The sequence below is a fragment of the Oreochromis niloticus genome, unplaced genomic scaffold, assembly GCF_001858045.2.
Source record: "Oreochromis niloticus isolate F11D_XX unplaced genomic scaffold, O_niloticus_UMD_NMBU tig00003110_pilon, whole genome shotgun sequence".
Lineage (NCBI taxonomy): Eukaryota > Metazoa > Chordata > Actinopteri > Cichliformes > Cichlidae > Oreochromis > Oreochromis niloticus.
In genome coordinates this window covers 55002-71578 of record NW_020327792.1, presented here as the reverse complement: position 1 = coordinate 71578, position 16577 = coordinate 55002, and the positions used below count along the sequence as shown (strand labels likewise).

Genomic DNA, 16577 nt, shown 5'->3' with positions numbered 1-16577 from the left:
TTAATTCAAGAAATCCATGAGTGAGGTTATGAGAGGTTGAGTTTATTTTTTCTGATTGAAAACATATAAGTGTATACGCTACAAAACTGACCTAAAGAAGGGTGATGTGTGTGGAGAAGTGTTTGTGTAAAGAGAGAACACAGAGAGACGGATGAGTTAAACTCGAGGGAGATGAAGCAAATGCAGGTTTTAAGATAAAAATGAATATGATACTAATTATATGCTTTAGTGTGCCAATACAGGTGGACTTCTCTCAACATTGGAACCTTGAGTGCAGCGGCATAACAATAGATTAACAGAATTGGGAGAAAATAAGCCAGTCTTTGGCTCGAAATTGTGCGGCTTGATCTCTCACTTTGTCCCTGAAACTGAGAAGAAACTCAAAGGACAGTCAAGGACAGTCAATTTCCTGATGAAGACCGACAGAACATCGTGGACTTGAAGAATTAACTGAAGCTAAAAGCAGTGCAAGCGAAAGCAGTAACACTGACGACGACTGATGAGTCCAGCAGTATGAAAGAGGCAACATGCATGCTGGGGAAGAACAGTGTGATGTGTCTGCTTGAAGGCACTGACTCTCATATTTGCCATGCTTGGAGCAAATGAAAATAAGACTGAAGGCACTGAATGTGATATTTTGCCATGCTGGGACTTAACCTAAAAGAAAGACTGTAAAGAAACAGAGAAGAAGACAACAGCTGAGTTGAGACTGTGTTTGCTGGAGCTTTGAAGCCCGAACGGGACACTGTGAATGAAAAGGACCAGTGAGAGATGAAGCTGGACGAGTTTGACTGCGAGAATATAGGATATAATTGGATTGGAAAAATTGAAGCCTGAACTCATGATTGTTTAGGGATGTCCACCACATCACAACAAAGAGGTAAACAATACAAAAGGTTAAAATAATGAAAGAAAATAACTGACAAGTCTATTAATGAATAGAAAACACACACACACAAGTTGCTACATGTGAGATTATTTTTGAAATGAATTAGAAGTAAGATAGTTTGAATCTAGAGCTCAGTGAAAAGATGCATAAATTAAATATGAATATATAGGATGCAATGAAGATGCAGCTTACACTTAATTAAGATGATCACATTGCATGCAATGAGAAAGCAGCTTACACTGTATTAACATGACCGCCTAACGCAAGGAAGAACACGCTGACATACATGACATAATTGATATCTCTGATCAGAGAGAGGGAAATGGGTCGTTTAAGCAATGATGATAATAATGAAAATGTCTTAGTTTTGTTATTTTCAGGAGTAAAGCAGACCCCGACCAGTTCTCCACGGCCGCAGTCGGAAGAAATTAGAGGTTAACATCAATGGATAAGTTAAGGCAAGTTTCTGGTTGAATTGTTCACAGCGTGATGTGTCCATGAACCTGAAAAGCAAGCCCTAGCTCCTGGCTGAAGACTAGGAGTGCTTTATTTAAGGTGGGAAATTAAAGTTTGGGTTAGTAATTCGGGGAAAAAAGAAAGCTGACTGCTTAACTGGAGAATTGGGAAGTGTCTGGGAGACTGTGAAGACACCATAGATGCAAAAATAACACATACACATACAAACAGAGAATGCACTAACCTTACAGAGACAAGCTCATGAAGATTAATGAACAGATATTGAATAAACCTGGCTAAGAACACAAGCATACGCAATGAAGATCAGCTTGCTACTTGTATGAGTGATAGAATGGTGTGAATGTTTAATAACATAGACTTACAGCTTGAAGTTGAAGTTGACTCAGAGGAGTTATATGACAGGGGAGTGAGTTATGGAAATTAACAGAAGAAAAGTGATTAAAGCAGTTTTAAAAGAGTGACTTAGGAGTGCTCTCGTACTGAGTGATTAAAACCAGTGATTACTATAGAAAGAAAATGAAAATAATTCAATAATGGGATAAGGTTTAAACATGTATTTCTCTTGTCAAGTTGGCTGTTGAGCTGTGAGTCACTATGCAAATTAGCTGGAGTGAGTGAGTGACAAAGACACTTCCTGTGTCTGTGTCTCGGAGGCTTTCAGTTCAAGAGAGCGGTGGCTGTTGTGTTGAGGATTATTGGGCGAAATATATAAGGGTAAAGTAACACGATAATTGATTACGGTGGTCAGGTCTCTTCAGAGGTGCAGATTTGGACAGGAAATTTATAATTTAGGGATGATACGTTGTTGAAATCGGTTTATATTTTATGCTGAATGAAAACATGGGAGAGTAAGGAAGGGTGACATTGTGCAAACGGTCTTTGATCTTTTGACGAGGTTTTCGGTGTGTTGAAAGGGTGAACTTTGAGATTGTTTCTGATTTTGGAGGCTGTTGTTTTATTTCAAGAGAGGGTGGTTGATTAGACATGGATATGTCTGAGAGGGGCCCCAAAAAATCTTTTGTAGTAGTGCACTCAGAAAAACCTGTCAGGTGATTTTGTTTTGTACTTTGATGAGCTAATAATCAGCTCTCTTTTTTCATTTTTGTTCTAAGCAGGCCTGGAAGAGAGTGAACTGACGGCGCTGACAAAATTACCAAGTAGGAAAATCAGGTGGGCTTTACAGATTATAATTGATTACAATTACAATCAGCCCGGATCTGTGCTTATTTATGGATTCCTCCTCAACATTTTTGAACCCTAACATTTGCCAACCTCAAGGTGAGGCGACATAGGTTAAAATAAAATAAAAAATCTGCAGAGCCGTAGTAGTATCTGCAGTAAAGATCTTTTCATACATTGCATACATTGTACCATAGGCAAAGTTGCCTCCATTTTTATAATTTTTTATCAATATTTTGTACATTTGTACATTTCAAGGACTCTATTTTTGGAGTGTATTTTTATATATCTGTATTGTATTATACATACACATTAAAAGTTAATCTCTGTCCAAAAAATGTACTCAGTTTACTTCTTACTCACTATGATCATCATTCATCATTTTCCCCCAGTAATTAAGGTTAGGATATGTATTTTTTTTTTTTTTTATTCCAATCATTCTTTGTTTGCAGCATTTAAATAACCTTTATCTGATTTGATGGTTTTGTTACTGACTTTTAAAAAAGCGTTTTGTTTTTCTTTCACAAATGTGGGGATTAAATTGTGTTAAAATGTACAAAACAGTGATGTCATGTTTTGTGACAAGGACCCAGGCACAGAGAGACTTATGTTATGATCCAGTGTTGTTTGTTTTGTGTTACACCTCCCACCAGAGGATGGCTGTGGGTTTCTTCCCCTTTTTCTCTTAGGAGGTGGACACCTGGGTGTGCCTGCTGGGTATCTGGGTGGAGTCTCTGCCTATCCTCGGATTGGATAATTGGTTGATCACCTCCAGTACTTAACTACCGGATGACAGCCACCTGGCCCCCTCTCTCCTAACCTCCACCATTCAACCAAGAACCTGTGTGTTGATTCGTTGCAGTGTAGAGTTTCTTTGACAAAGTGATTAGCCAGTATAACCTCGTGTGTGTGTCTGGCGTTATTATGTCAATTTTGTAAATAGCTGTAAATAGATTTGTCAAGTAGCGATCGTACATTTTGTTCACCTTGTATATATCCTTCACTGCAGCAGCCTAGTAGGCGTGAGAAGCCATTTTTGTTGATTACGTTTTCTCCTGTTTTTCATTTAGGAAGTTAGGTAAGTGAATTGTCTTTTGTTTGGTTTTCATTTTTGCGTAGGAAAGCATAGGGACCATTAGGGAGTTTTGTTTGTTATTTTTGGCACTGCTCACTGCTGAAGAAAATAAATGGCTGCTTAGCACTTTAAAAAGACATTGTTGTTTGTGTTCTTGCTTGGGTGGTGTGTGAGTGGGCCAACTTCTTGTTGCGTTCGATACTCGCCTAGACTGGGAACGTAACATTAATTGGGGGTTCGTCCATCTTTTTTTTTCGTCGGGTTGGCTTGGAGTGTGGGATCTTTTGTACTTTGTTCTTTCTTCGTTGCTGTTGTCGCAGGTCGGTTACCTGTGTTCTTGGTTGGCTCTACTTTTCTGGTTGGCAGTTTTTTCTTGTGTGGGAGGGTGTGTGTGTTAGTATGGAATTTAGATTGGAGGATTTCACTTTAGGCCCAACTGAAGAAAAGTTGGATAGATGTAAAAAGGATGACCTCATTCTTATTGCCAATTTCTTTGATGTGACTGTGGCATTGAATGCAAAGAAAAAAGAGCTCTAAGAGCTCCTGTGTATGAAACTGCATGAAAGGGGGTTGTTTGGTGAGCCAGGTCCTGCAGAGGGCGTTGAGCTGGGAGCTGTTGCTGGTATTCCTGCCCCACTGAAAAATCTCCCTTCTCAACCTGGCCCTTCTGCGGAAGAGCTGCAGTTAACGCTGCGCATAAAGGAAGTGGAGTTAAAAAAGCAGCAGTTGGAGGTGGAAGCTATGCACCTATGGGTGAGGGCTCTGGAGATGGAGAGGGGAGCCTCTGTATCTGCCAGTCCTCCTACACCTCGGTCAGCTCCACAGTCACCATCCCCGCAGTCACCATCCCCTAAGCCAGAAGACAGCTTTGATGTAAGTAGGCACATCAAATTAGTCCCAGCATTTAGAGAAACCGAGGTAGACTCTTATTTCACAGTGTTTGAGCGCATTGCAGGTGCACTACACTGGCCAAAGAATGTATGGTCTCTTTTACTTCAGTGCAAATTGGTGGGAAAAGCCCAAGAGGTATGCACAGCTCTTTCACTTGAGGACAGTTTGGACTATGACATTGTGAAAGCTGCTGTCCTGCGTGCATACGAGCTTGTGCCAGAGGCTTATAGGCAAAGATTTAGGAATGTGAAAAAATCTGCCACCCAGACTTATGTGGAGTTTGCCAGAGAAAAGAAAACTCTGTTTGATAAATGGTGTCATGCTACAAAAGTAAAAACCTTAGATGACTTGCGTGAGTTGGTGTTGTTAGAAGAGTTCAAAAGTCAACTCCCAGAAAAAGTGGTAACCTACTTAAACGAACAGAAGGTTACAACTCTTGCCGCTGCTGCTGTACAGGCTGATGAGTTTGTGTTGACACACAAAGCGGTGTTTTCATCTCCTGTTCACAGCCCACAGACCTCAGTTAGCCCACAAAGCTGGTCTCCAAAGAGCATCCGTCGTACCACCACCTCATCCATTGAAAATAGAGAGTGTTATTATTGCCATGAGCACGGACACCTCATTGCTGCTTGTCCCGTTCTGAAAAGAAAGGAACAGATCAGGAAGGGTGAATCTGCTTCCCCAATAACCCTTCTACAGACCAAACCTCATGCCTTAGAAGATGTGACTGTAATTCAAAGTGACAAAGTAGATGAAGAGTTCAAGCCTTTTGTGTCAAAAGGTTTAGTTTCATTGATAGGGGAAGAAAAGCGGGCTCCTGTCAGTATTTTGCGTGACACTGTTGCAAAACAGTCGCTCATTCGTGAGGGTGTCTTACCGTTCTCAGCCCAATCCTATTGTGGTGCTGATGTGTTAGCGTGGGGAGTTAGAATGTGTGTAATGCGTGTGCCTTTGCATTTTGTGCAGCTCTCGTCTCAGTTTGTATCGGGTAAGGTTAAACTTGGTGTGCGACCCCAGTTACCGGTTGCAGGCATTGACATCATCCTTGGAAACGATCTAGCTGGCTGCAAAGTTTTTCCGTTGCCTGAGGTAGTCGAAACCCCACTTGCAGACACTAGTGCTTTTGATCTTGCCGCACCGAACTCTGTTCCTTTGTTTCCTGTGTGTGCTGTGACCCGTGCGCAGGCACGCAAACAGGGAGACTTGGTGGATCTTAGCGACTCTTTCTTAAATGATTCAGATCCAACAAGCGTGCCACCCAAATGTGAAAGTACCCCTGTTTCGGTCGAGCTTCAGCCTGATGAGGAAGCTATGACACTGTCAGTAGATAAAGACAAGCTTATAGAAGCCCAGAAAAATGATGAGAGCTTGTCATCTTGTTGGGCTTATGTGACAGAACCTAAGTGTGGGAAATCTGCATCTTACCTCATTGAGGATGGGGTGCTGATGCGTTACTGGACTCCCAGTTCTGGCTGCACCCATGAGGGAGTGCAGCAAATTGTTGTTCCGCAGTCATTCCGTCCCCAGGTCCTAAGCTTAGCACATGACCACACCATGTCCGGTCACTTGGGAATCACAAAAACATACAACCGTGTCCTCCGTTACTTCTTCTGGCCTGGTCTCAAATCTGATGTAGTAAAATTCTGCCGCTCGTGCCACACATGTCAGCTTGCCGGTAAACCAAATCAGGTGATTCCAGCTGCTCCGTTAAAACCCATCCCAGTCGTTGGGGAACCATTTGAGCATGTTATTGTTGACTGTGTTGGTCCTCTTCCAAAAACAAAGTCCGGAAACCAATACCTACTCACCATGATGTGTACTGCCACCCGTTATCCTGAGGCCATTCCGTTGCGCTCATTAAAAACACGTGGGATTGTGAAAGCACTTGTTAAGTTCTTTTCTGCCTTTGGACTGCCTAAACGCATCCAAACAGATCAGGGCACAAATTTTATGTCTAGAATTCTTGCCCAGGTCATGACAGAGCTCAGTGTCACCCATCACACTTCCAGCGCGTATCACCCGGAGACTCAGGGTGCATTAGAAAGGTTCCACCAAACTCTGAAAAACATGCTTCGCAAATTTTGCACTGAGTCAAGCCGTGAGTGGGATGAGGGGTTGCCACTACTGTTGTTCGCTGTCAGGGAGACATGCCAGGAGTCTTTGGGGTTCAGTCCACCTGATTTAGTTTTTGGCCACACGGTGCGCGGTCCGCTACGTCTTTTGAAAGAGAAATTCCTCTCAGATAGGCATCGTCCGAAAGAAAACATTCTGGACTATGTTAGTTTGTTTAAAGAGAGGCTGCATAATACCTGCAATTTTGCTCGTGACGCGTTAGCAAAGGCTCAGGTCAAAATGAAAACCCATTTTGATAGAAAGTCTGTAGCACGGATGTTCCAGTCAGGTGATCGCGTGTTGGTTTTCTTGCCTGTCGTTGGTTCTCCCCTGCAGGCAAAGTTTTCCGGTCCGTATGTCATTGAGCGCAAACTAAGTGAAAGCGATTATGTTGTGTTAACCCCTGATCGTAAGAAGAAAAGTCGCATCTGTCACATCAACATGCTGAAGGAGTACATTGATCGTGAACGCTCTAGTCTGTCACCTATTGTGTCGGTGTCCGTCTCTCAACCCTTATATAGTCCCTGCGATGATGGGTTGGATGATAGGCACAGCTCTGTTTCTGGTGCGCGTCTTAGGAACTCTGAAATCTTGGCTGACTTGGATGCCTATTTAGCACATCTGTCTGATCCCGCCAAATCTGATGTCCGTGAGCTCATTAAAATTACTCAACTCTTTTCGGTGATATCCCCACTCAAACGCATGTGCTAAGTCACGATATTGATGTGGGTGATCACAAGCCCATAAAGCAACATGCATACAGAGTAAATCCCACTAAGCGTGCCATAATGCAGCAAGAAGTCCAGTATCTTCTTGACCATGGTTTTGCTCTTCCCAGTAATAGCTCTTGGAGCTCACCATCACTTCTCGTCCCAAAACCCGATCAAACCTCCCGTTTCTGTAATGACTTCCGAAAAGTAAATGCTGTTACAAAACCAGACTCTTTCCCACTCCCACGCATGGATGACTTGGTCGACCGTGTCGGATCAGCAACCTTCGTGACCAAGCTTGACCTCCTAAAGGGATACTGGCAGGTTCCGTTAACTAACCGTGCATCCGAAATCAGTGCCATTGTTACGCCCGACCATTTTTTGCAGTATACCGTCATGCCGTTCGGGTTAAGAAATGCCCCAGCCACCTTCCAGCGACTGATGAACACTGTGTTACATGGAGTCAGAAATTGTGAAGTGTATCTGGATGATATAGTTGCCTATTCATCCACTTGGACTGAACACCTCAAAACCCTTTGCGAAATATTTGACCGCCTGCGTGATGCCTCTCTGACACTAAACTTGGCTAAATGTGAGTTTGGAAAGGCTGTTGTAACCTACCTAGGGAAACAACTAGGACAGGGTCAGGTCCTCCCTGTTGCTGTGAAAGTGCAGGCAATATTAGACTTCCCAGCTCCGCAGACACGTCGGGAGCTGCGGCGTTTTCTAGGCATGGCAGGTTATTATCGTGGGTTCTGCAAAAACTTCTCTGAGGTAGTAGCCCCATTAACCAGTCTTGCCAGTCCAAAATCACCATTTGAGTGGTCAGAGACATGTCAGTTTGCTTTCGAAGCTGTCAAAGCTCTCCTTTGCAGTGCTCCTGTGCTGGCCGCCCCTGATTTCGCACGTCCGTTCAAGCTTGAGGTGGACGCCAGTGCTTTGGGGACTGGTGCAGTGCTTTTGCAGGAGGATGAAAATGGCATTGACCATCCAGTCTGTTTCTTTTCCAAAAAATTCCTAAAACACCAATTGCATTACAGCACGATTGAAAAGGAAGCCTTAGCCTTATTGCTAGCCTTACAGCACTTTGAAGTGTACCTTGGATCCAGTCCCCTTCCAACCGTCGTGTTCTCTGACCACAACCCACTCCAGTTCCTAACAGTGTTGTTTGTTTTGTGTTACTCCTTCCACCAGAGGATGGCTGTGGGTTTCTTCCCCTTTTTCTCTTAGGAGGTGGACACCTGGGCGTGCCTGCTGGGTATCTGGGTGGAGTCTCTGCCTATCCTCGGATTGGATAATTGGTTGATCACCTCCAGTACTTAACTACCGGATGACAGCCACCTGGCCCCCTCTCTCCTAACCTCCACCATTCAACCAAGAACCTGTGTGTTGATTCGTTGCAGTGTAGAGTTTCTTTGACAAAGTGATTAGCCAGTATAACCTCATGTGTGTGTCTGGCGTTATTATGTCAATTTTGTAAATAGCTGTAAATAGATTTGTCAAGTAGCGATCGTACATTTTGTTCACCTTGTATATATCCTTCACTGCAGCAGCCTAGTAGGCGTGAGAAGCCATTTTTGTTGATTACGTTTTCTCCTGTTTTTCATTTAGGAAGTTAGGTAAGTGAATTGTCTTTTGTTTGGTTTTCATTTTTGCGTAGGAAAGCATAGGGACCATTAGGGAGTTTTGTTTGTTATTTTTGGCACTGCTCACTGCTGAAGAAAATAAATGGCTGCTTAGCACTTTAAAAAGATATTGTTGTTTGTGTTCTTGCTTGGGTGGTGTGTGAGTGGGCCAACTTCTTGTTGCGTTCGATACTCGCCTAGACTGAGAACGTAACACTTATGATTTAATAAAGAAATTTGCAGACTTACACAGAGATGGTAAAATTATGATGACTGATAACGGAGATGAAGACAACAGACGATGAGGACAGGGAGGAACAGGGGTTTAAATGCACTAAGGAGACAGTCGGAGAGAACTCGGGACAACTGGAGACATTTAAGGATGCAGGGACTGACAGAGACGGGGAAGACGTCTCATCGTGACGAGTAACGTTTATCTTGCCTGGCTGGGCAGCTCTCTGGGTGCTCAGCACCCCCAAAGCTCTGATCCTAGAATCGCCCCTGCTTATTTCAAAATCTTATATGGTACAGAGTGAGAGCTGACCAAGGAGTTGAAAATGTCAAGATTGCTGAAATGATGTTCACTGTGAGAGGCACAGGATGTGGAAGCTTCATAAGTGGAAAAAGTGTGCACAACCAGAGGTAATGCTTGTAACATCTAAATGGCATAACATTATTGTTTCATCATGATTTGGCTGTCCTTTGTTAGTTTTTGATTGATCTTCCAGACCTTTTCTGTATTTTTTCAAATGTAGAATTGAGCGCCTATGGAGGGACGTTTGGACAGGGGTGACACACATTTATTATGATGTATTACACAGCTTGGAGGAAGATGGATTTCTTAACATCTCGGATAGTCTTCATCTCTTCTGTGTCCATTACACCTTCCTCCCAAGACTCAAGGTGGATTTGGCCAAGTTTTCTGCTGGCTGGAATGATCATTCCATCAGGACAGAGCATAGCCTTTCACCAAACTAGCTGTGGGAACTTGGGATGCTGCAGCACCCCATCAGAGAGCCACAGAGAAAATTTGTGAAGAAAATTTGGCAGTTGAGTAATAATGGCAATGTTTTTGTTTTTGGAGTGCTATGTTGCTTTATTTCAGGAAATCCAAATTGAGAGCATTGATTGGGAGAGTGCAGGGCTATCCCATCAAAACAACCCAGGTGTTTTGGTGCCAGAAATGGAATGTCCACTCAATGCTGAAGACCTTTGAATCTCTACGCCTTTCCATAGATCCTCTTGTGCCTTCATGTAGTTTTGGAAGAGACATTTACCTGACCACACTCTCACATGCTCTTCACCTACATCACCTTCCCTGAAAGTTGCAGCTTGGCCCATCAGAGAGTATAATTATAAGAACATGTTAATTTTTCAAACTGCTAGTGATAGTTCTTCTTTTAAATAATATCTTCTTCTAAGAAGAATAAGAACCTCTCCTTGTTTTAATGGTAACTTTCATTTTCTTACTTTCTGTTACACTCATGAACCCAAATAGATACTCACAAGCTGACACAGTCAAATGTAGGAGGGAATGAAATCAACAAGGACTATATTGACAAAAACTGTTTTTTTAATAATTTCAATGTCAATCAACAGAATGCTTAAAAAACTGTAAAAAAAAAAAAAAAAAAAAAAAAAGATCAAGGAATGTGTCGATTTTTTGGTTTTAATAACTTTTCATAGAACAATCATGATGTCTGGCTGGCTGATCATGCTCCTAAATATGAAGAAATGCCTGACCATGGTGAAACGCGTTTGTCATCACATACTTGAACTCTTCATAAGTTTGCATATGCTGAACTGGTAGTTTGACTGTGTTAGCTGTAACGGTTGGGTAGCAAACTTCATGAGCGCCATACTGAATATGGCATGAGTGGTCGAACTGCATGGACACTTTGAAGTTTATCTTCTCATCTGGCAGGACAGGAATGTAGCCTTGTCCTGTGAGCCACTGTAAGAATGAACTTGGGGAAAGGATGACTGGATGGTCACCGGCCTCAGGCTCTTCACCTTTTTCAAAAAAGACAAAGCAGTCATTTAGATTAAATATTAGATACTGTTTACCTGTAACTTCACAAAGACAACTTAGAAATTTAATTACTGACAAGAGTGAACAAGCACTCATAGTGTAATCTACAGCTGTAGCCAAAGTTTTACAGAATAAGAATTATTTGTTTTCACACATTTTCCTTCTTTTGTATTTTTATATCTTTTTGTAAAACGTTTTCTGAAGTGTACTGACTTTATCTGAATCAAGACTTGTAATTGACATCAAGGACCTATTATTTTGTCTTTATTCTGTCACTCATAAAGACGGGGACTTAAACGTCTGTCTCATGCTGCTTGCTAGTTCTTGTCATTTAATCTTATAATTTTGTATAGATAAAGCCTCTTTATAAATCTGTAGGTTACATATAAAATGGATTTTTTTTCATTGCACCTGATGCCTTGTGTTTCCTCTAAGCGGTTCAGGCTTTGTGGAATATTAAGCAACTTAGGACAATTTTGAATATTCTTTTTCCAGTGCCACCATTTTTACATTCTCTACTATAGGACTTAAAGTATATAGTGTAAAGTAAAGGTAAAGAGCACTGCTATTCACAATTACAAGTGTTATCCCTACTAAAGTCAAGATTTACTCACCTTAACTTCCACCCCTGGGACAAACAGCGATCGGCAGATGTTTGGGTACTGCTTCAGTAGATTAGTAAGACCATAAAGGTTAAGACCATCACGTAGCTGTGAGAGCAGAGGCACCAACCGAAGTGTGGCATGAAGAACAACAGCACTGAAATGCAGAAAGGGAAAAAAAAAGTAGCATGCCGCTAAATGAAAAAAACAAAACAAAAACTTTTTCCTGGGGGAAAACAGTTAAACAGTTTTACCGAAGAATTTCTTCTTTCTTTTCGACATTAACCGGTCCATGATAGCCACAACTCAAAATTTCATCAGTGAGTGCTGTCATTTCATCTTCTGTGGCCGAATGAACCTTAAAGGACACAAGCATACACATTAACATGACCAATTCCAGAGTCCTATAATTTGCAAATAACATAAGGGATGGTAAAATCTGTGCTAAACATGTAATTCAAAACATTGTAGAGCAGTAAAACCTTTAAGTGTCATGTTCCTGGGTCATTTTAACCCAGTGTTCTTAGTTTTCCTGTGGTTTTGTATTATGTTCTTTATGTTCATAGGATTGTTTGGTTTGGTATTTGGATTCCCCCCTGTGCCCTTGCTTATATTGTGGTGTTTGTTCTGATACCATGTTCCCATCCCTTGTGTTCTATTCTCCTCATCCTCTCGTGTATTCATTCTTGTTCTCTGCCTCTCTCTGTGCTCATCTCTGTGTACTCTGTGTTTGAGGTCCACATCTTAGTGTCAGTATTTTCAGTTTCGTGTCTTCCCCGCTCTATCATAAGTAATTGTCCTCAGCTGTGTTCCCCGTGTGTTCCCACTTCCCTCATTACCTTCTGTGTATTTATGTCAGAGTATCCCTTTGTTCCGTGTTGCGTCGTCCCTCTAGGTTGTGTGCATTCCCTCGTGTCTTCCCAGTGCCTCAGCTCTAGTTTCTCCTAAGTATAGTTTTGTATGTCTATGTTCCTATTAATAAAGACCTGCCTTTTGAGTTATCCCCGCGTGTCCTGAGCTGTGCATTTGGGTCCTCTCTCGCCTTCACACAGCCGCCGCATGACATTAAGACTTCATACCTGGGAGATAACAGAAGTATAATGGGCATCACAGACATCCTCTTTCATGATGTTCTCAATCTGCAACTCTCCATTACACAAGAACTGGTAACACCAGTCTTTGAGGCAGCAGGGTGGTGGCCCACCCTGCGCCAGACTAACTGCCCAAATTTCACCAGCACTACTGTGAGAGGAGAAGAGATAAATAACATTAATCAGGTAATTTCAAATACGTGTGTGTGTGTGTGTACACACAGATGAGGACCCCAATGCATGTGTGAAAGGCCTACCGGAAGTTTCCTAGATCAAGATCCAGCAATGAGTATTTTGGAGCCTTCCCAGTCTGGTCACCCTCAAATAGCCGTTGCTCCAAGCCTGCAACCATGTCTTTTAACACAAATAGTTAGTCCGGTTAAGTAGCCATTTTCACTCCTATCAGTTTAGATCACATTTTAAATATGTGTACCTGTAAGGAATTCTTTCCGTAATGCCCCAGTATCAATTCCTGCCTCTCCGATAAATGTGACCCTCAGCTGATTTGTAGGCAATGCCTTTTTTTGCCTCTTCCACTGTGCAAGTCCCCGCTCCACCATATTGGATCTTGAGACAGTGATACGGAATTCTTCCTCTGTATTCACAGCAGTACTTATGGCCTGCAGGATTTCATCCAGGCTAATGGAGAAAAACTTACAATTAGAAACATGATACTGGAAACCATGTTGTGTGTATTCATGTGTATTCTTTAATGTCTTTTAGGTATTCAAACTGAATTGTGTCCTTTACATGAAGGGTACTTGGCAGAAATTGTTTGAAAACCACTGTACAGAGCATTGAAGAAAGACTACTGATGTGTACAAACCTAGAAATGCCCATCTTTTGTGGTGAAGGTAGGTTTGCATTGCTGTAATGAAAAAATGCCAGAGTAAAAACCACATCACTTGACCTCATACATTTACTGTACAAAAGCAACAAATAAAACAATACCTTTAAACCTTAAAAACTTAAAAGAGAACTTCTTCACCGTGTTGTAAGTACTTCTGCAAGACTTAAACAATTAAAAATGTTATGGTAACAATGACAAAACCTAATGCAAAAAAAATAAATAAAAACTTTATAAAGACCAAAACAAAAGTATAACATACATGGCACAATCAGTAACAAAGCATAAAGTGCTGTCTATCAAAATATAAATTAATAGGTGGAAAGCAAAACGCTTGTAGGGAAATCCTCAAACATATGTTGGAAGCCACATTAAAAGACTGCATTACCTCTCACAACACTCGCTTGCATGTGCCTCCACCTCATTCTGAGGAAATGTCTCACCGCAGACAGGGCACACAATCTGTAACGGGAAACAATATGAACAACAGAATCAATAATGCCTCAAAGACAGACATTCAACATGTTGCACTCAACATTACCTTTGCAGTTGAGGACAAAATAATGACATCTTCCTCCACAGGCTGTGAAGACAAGCGAAGAAAGGGTAAAAACAGAAAGTTTAAAAGAATGGAATTGTGACATGATTGCATACATCTGATTGTTGCTTATCTGTCAACTTTCATTACAAATACAGCTTACATAGGCTACCCACTTTAAATATAAGGAATAATTCCAACCTCTAATAATGAACCTCTTCAACTATTGTAGGACACTTTAATCAAACTTATTGCAATTTTCTCCCCATTCAATTTAAAGCATCATATTTATGTTCCTGTTTTTGTCATGCACAGTGAAATAGATAAAGGTTAAAGGGGTACCAAACTTCACCTTTAGATGTGAGTTTAGTTGATCGTCTTCTATATGTGGTGTGGGATGGGGTGAGTCCTCTATGTCTTCATTACAAGTCTGATAAAGGAGAATAGCAAGTACAAACTTAATAAATTACATACAGAAACAAAACAAAGTGTAGTGACATCCACAGCATTGAACATGAAGCTCCTGACTGATAAAAACATTTTCAAAACACGTTTCAGTCATTACGTAGTTTTATAGTACAAAGCTACATGTAATGTGATCTCGGGACTGTACACACCTCCTGTGCATTAGTATCAGAAGGCTGACATGTTTCAAAATGCAGCGCTAAGAGTTGAAGTGGGTAGCTGGTTTGACATGACTGGCACATCGCCTTTGGCATATTGGAGAAGGAGCTGGAGTCAGGGGGGAGCGGCTGAGTGTCTAACTCTTCCTGGAGTGGAGCAATGTATAGGACGGTCTTTCCCCCAGCACTTGCATTTTTTAGCACTGACCCAGTGTATCCACTGTCCTCAGGAGGCACCATATTTAGTTTCCGAGAACCCCATCCACCTGTCAAGAAAAGTGAGTGACTCAGTACTATTCAAAATGTGGCAGTACACATCGCAGTGCATTCATGGTCATGATATCATCAAAATTCTTCTAAAACTATCAATTCAAAAGTTGGAATGGCCATTAAGAGGTTTTTTCTACCTGCTGCTTTGTAAATCAGCCAGCCCCCAGAAACACTTTCCAGTTTTGGATACAGATCTTTGAGTCTTGAACATACCTTTGAAATAAACCATCAGCCACCAAATTAATTGTCTCTGAATAAAGACAAAAACTTTTTGATCGTTAACTTACAACAAATATTTTTTACTGTCAGTGTGGAGCAGTACCTTACCTCATCATGACTGTAGCTGTCAGGTATCAGTGTAGACCTAAGTCACAAACCAGCTTGCAGATGGACAAATTCTTCACTGCCTTTTGGAGTAGACTGAACAAGCTTGGGTAAGAGATAAAAATTAAGTTGGATCTCTTTAACTGGTGTGAATTGGTTGGCAGGCCCTCGAAGGCACCGGCGCTTTCCTTTGTTTCCATAAAGAGCAGGAAAAGACCTGTCAAGACATGTTGTAAGTTGATATAAAATAATACAATTGTACATCTTACCAAGTTATGGGTATTGAGAACTTGAATAAGTAAGTATAAGGAACAAGAAGTCTGACAAAGGAACAAATACAACAAGGAACCTAGTCATTTCTGTGTGGATACTTGGTCGGCCATCTCTCCCTCTCTCCTGACTCGTTTCCTGTCTGCTAGAATGACATAATATTCAGAAGATGCATCACATCATTTTATGCTAACTAATTGATATAGTCCAACAATAAAACACGTGTCAAATGATTCAAAAGTTATTTGGTAATCTGTGCATGTGTTGTTTGTGTCTAACTTCACAAAACCTGGGAGGCTCTTGGTGAGTCTGAACACTGGGCCGAACAGTGGAAGATGTAGCAGTTATTAAATTTAGCAGGTGTCTTGCTGACCTGACAATTTCTGAACTGTCTGCCTGTCAAACACAACAATTGAGGAGTATGTTAAGAGTACTGTGTAATAAATCATACACTATGTGACAGAAAAGTAGTGATGGGTAGATGAGGCCTCGTGAAGCGTTTCAGCACATTCCCCAAACTGTATCGACACTGTGTCGACACAGTTTTGCTGTTTTGCTCCATACTGACACCTGCTGGACCTTAAATATCATTGCAGGCAACTTACTTGAGACTCACATTTCACAACAATTCAATGACCTAGTCATACTTATACACTGTAAGGTATTGTACTTTCTATGGAATCATTTTATATCTTTTATATTGCAAATATTGTAGACATCACCAGTGTGTGAATGGGTGTGTGAATGGGTGGATGACTGGATGTGTAAAGCGCTTTGGGGTCCTTAGGGACTAGTAAAGCGCTATACAAATACAGGCCATTTACATCTTTAAAATATAGTGTGAATGACATTAAGTGAAAATTAAAATGAAAGTATTGTGAATGTAATATTACCCATTCGACTCAGAGTTTATTATAAATTTCTATTCAGAAAAATAAGTTTATCCAATCTTTTTGCATTCAGTCTATTGCGGGGTTTTTTTGTTTTTTTTTTACACCTTTTCCCCAGCTTTGGAAAACTCA

At 41.3% G+C, this 16577-nt stretch overlaps 3 long non-coding RNA genes across 3 annotated transcripts; 1 reads left to right on the top strand and 2 right to left on the bottom strand.

Annotated features, from left to right (window-relative positions):
* Nucleotides 1-9484: 9484 nt before the first annotated feature.
* On the top strand, nucleotides 9485-10497 carry LOC112845104 (uncharacterized). The gene is made up of 3 exons (XR_003217911.1): nucleotides 9485-9600; nucleotides 9714-10007; nucleotides 10064-10497. It is a non-coding gene; the product is annotated as an uncharacterized LOC112845104 (long non-coding RNA).
* Nucleotides 10498-10617: 120 nt separating this feature from the next.
* LOC112845103 (uncharacterized) lies at nucleotides 10618-11953 on the bottom strand. Its single transcript, XR_003217910.1, has 3 exons — nucleotides 11847-11953; nucleotides 11605-11749; nucleotides 10618-10971 (listed from the first exon to the last, which is right to left on the bottom strand). It is a non-coding gene; the product is annotated as an uncharacterized LOC112845103 (long non-coding RNA).
* A 2491-nt stretch (nucleotides 11954-14444) lies between these two features.
* On the bottom strand, nucleotides 14445-15405 carry LOC102077240 (uncharacterized). Its single transcript, XR_001223412.3, has 4 exons — nucleotides 15289-15405; nucleotides 15099-15174; nucleotides 14686-14957; nucleotides 14445-14498 (listed from the first exon to the last, which is right to left on the bottom strand). It is a non-coding gene; the product is annotated as an uncharacterized LOC102077240 (long non-coding RNA).
* Between the last annotated feature and the right edge of the window lie 1172 nt (nucleotides 15406-16577).